Raw genomic sequence first — 2,751 nt, 5'->3', positions numbered from 1 at the left:
TGTCACATGCGCAGAATACAGACTTTTACTGCAGACTTTTACTGTGAAATGCTTGCCTACGAGCCTCATAACAATGCAGAATATATTAATGATAACAAAAATAGGAATAGAAAGAGGAATAAAATACACAATTAATCTACATAGCGGGAGTACCAGTACCAATTTGCAAGGGCATCAGATAGATACTAATAAGAGTAAGAGAACAGAACAGAGTAGCAGCAGCAATGATGAATGTGAAAGTGTGTATATGTATGTGTGTGTGTATGTGTGTGTGTATGTGTGATTTTGTGTGTCAGTGTAGTGTGTGTGAAGGCTTATACAGTGTTTATATATAGTCTCGTGACTGCATAGAGTCAGTGCAAGATAAGGTCAATGCAGATAGTCCAGGCAACCATTTAATTTACTATTTAGCAGTCTTATGGCTAATTAGCAGGCTAGTTGCTTGTAGGTAGAAGCTGTCTCGGAGCCTGTTGATCCGAAAGCCGATGCTCCGGTACCGTTTGACGGATGGTATCAGAGTGAACAGTCCATGGCTTGGCTTCCACCGAAACCGCCTGATATAGAGGTCCTGGATGAATGGGAGCTCAGCCCCAGTGATGTACTGGGTTGTCCGCACCAACCTCTGTAGCGCTTTGAGGTTGAGGGCTGTGCATTTGCCATACCAAGCGGTGATGCAGCTAGTCAAGACACTCTTGATGGTGCAGCTGAAGAACTTTGAGGATCCGAGGGCTTACCCATGCCAAATCTTTTCAGCCTCTTGAGAGGGAAGAAAGGCGCTGTCGTTCCCTCTTCATAATTTCTTGTTAAGTCCTTAGTGATGTGGACGCCAAGGAAACCCAACCTCTTCAAAGAGTATCTTAAATAATCCCCTTCCTCACCCAAAATACAAAATAAAATCCTGATCCAACACTTGCCCTCCCCCCTTCTAGCTCTGACTTTGCTGATAGCTACTTTATTGAGGAAAAGTGTACTTACTGTGCCTGTGAAATGTGACTGTCCCACCTAGCTATCTTAAGATGAATGCACAAACTGTAAGTTGCTCTGGATGAGAGGGTCTGCTAAATTACTAAAATGTAACGAACTTAAACCCCTCACCCACTCATCTACAGCCCTGTCGATGTGGATGGGGATGTGCTGTCCTCTCTTTCTCCTGTAGTCCACGGTCAGCTTCTTTGTCTTACTGACATTGAGGGAGAGGTTTTTGTCATGGCACCACACTGCCAGGTCTCGGATCTCCTCCGTGTAGGCGGTCTCATCATCGTCGGTGATCAGGCCTACCACCGTCGTCAGCAAACTTGACGATGGTGTTGGAGTCGTGCGTGGCCACATAGTCGTGGTTCAACAGGGAGTACAGAAGGGGGCTAAGCATGCACCCGCGGGACTAAACCCTCAACACCAGAGGCCGGCCGGTCAGCAAATCCAGGATCCAGAAGGAGGTGTTCAGTCCAAGGGTCCCGAGCTTGGGGATGATCTTGGAAGGGACTATGATGTTGAACGCTGAGCTATGTAGTCTATGCACATCATTCTCACATAGTTATTTCCGCTTTTGTCCAGGTGGGAGAGGGCAGTGTGAAGTGGAACTGAGTCTCCTGTACATCTGTTGGGGCAGTATATGAATTGGACTGGGTCCAGGATGTCTGGGATGATGGTGTTGATGTGTGTCATGACTAGCCTTTTAAAGCACTTCATAATTACAGATCTGAGTGCTACAGGGTGGTAGTCCTTTAGACAGGTTACCTTGGAGTTCTTTGGAACAGGGACAATGGGGGTCAGCTCGAAACATGTTGGGATTACAGACTGGGACAAGAAGAGATTAAAAATGTCAGTGAAGACACTTGCCAGCTGGTCTGCGTAATGCTGATCAGTTAATTGGTGATTGATTATTCTTTCATTTTCCCAAAGACTCTGGTTAATACTTTGGTAACCCGTCAAAATGGAGATACTAGTTTTAAAGTAATTATTTAACCCATCAGTGTAGCAAACAAGGATGTTAAAAAAAAGATGTTAAAATATTGACATTTGTTCTGTGTTTCCAGCAGATGTAGAGGTGTAGCTAAATTAGACAAGGTTACCCTCTGGTGGCTATGACATGCTACTGCTCGTCCCCAAACATGTACAGTTGAAGTCGGAAGTTTACATACACTTAGGTTGGAGTCATTAAAACTCATTTTTCAACCACTCCACAGATGTCTTGTTAACAAACTATAGTTTTGGCAAGTCGGTTAGGACATCTACTTTGTGCATGACACAAGTAATTTTTCCAACAATTGTTTAAAGACAGATTATTTCACTTATAATTCACTGTATCACAATTCCAGTGGGTCAGAAGTTTACACTAAGATGACTGTAACTTTAAACAGCTTGGAAATTCCAGAAAATGATGTCATGGCTTTAGAAGCTTCTGATAGGCTAATTGACATCATTTGAGTCAATTGGAGGTGTACCTGTGGATGTATGTCAAGGCCGACCTTCAAACTCTGTGTCTCTTTGCTTGACATCATGGGAAAATCAAAAGACATCAGTCAAGAACTCAGATTCTTTTTTTTAGACCTCCACATGTCTGGTTCATCCTTGGGAGCAATTTCCAAACGCCTGAAGGTACCACGTTCATCTGTACAAACAATAGAAAGCAAGTATAAACACCATGGGACCACGCAGCCGTCATACCGCTCAGGAAGGAGACGCGTTCTGTCTCTTAGAGATGAACGTACTTTGGTGTGAAAAGTGCAAATCAATCCCAGAACAACCGCA

This window comes from Salmo salar, chromosome ssa11 (assembly GCF_905237065.1).
Source record: "Salmo salar chromosome ssa11, Ssal_v3.1, whole genome shotgun sequence".
NCBI classification, from domain to species: domain Eukaryota; kingdom Metazoa; phylum Chordata; class Actinopteri; order Salmoniformes; family Salmonidae; genus Salmo; species Salmo salar.
The sequence above is the reverse complement of the archived record's forward strand: the minus strand, read 5'-3'. Positions refer to the sequence as shown.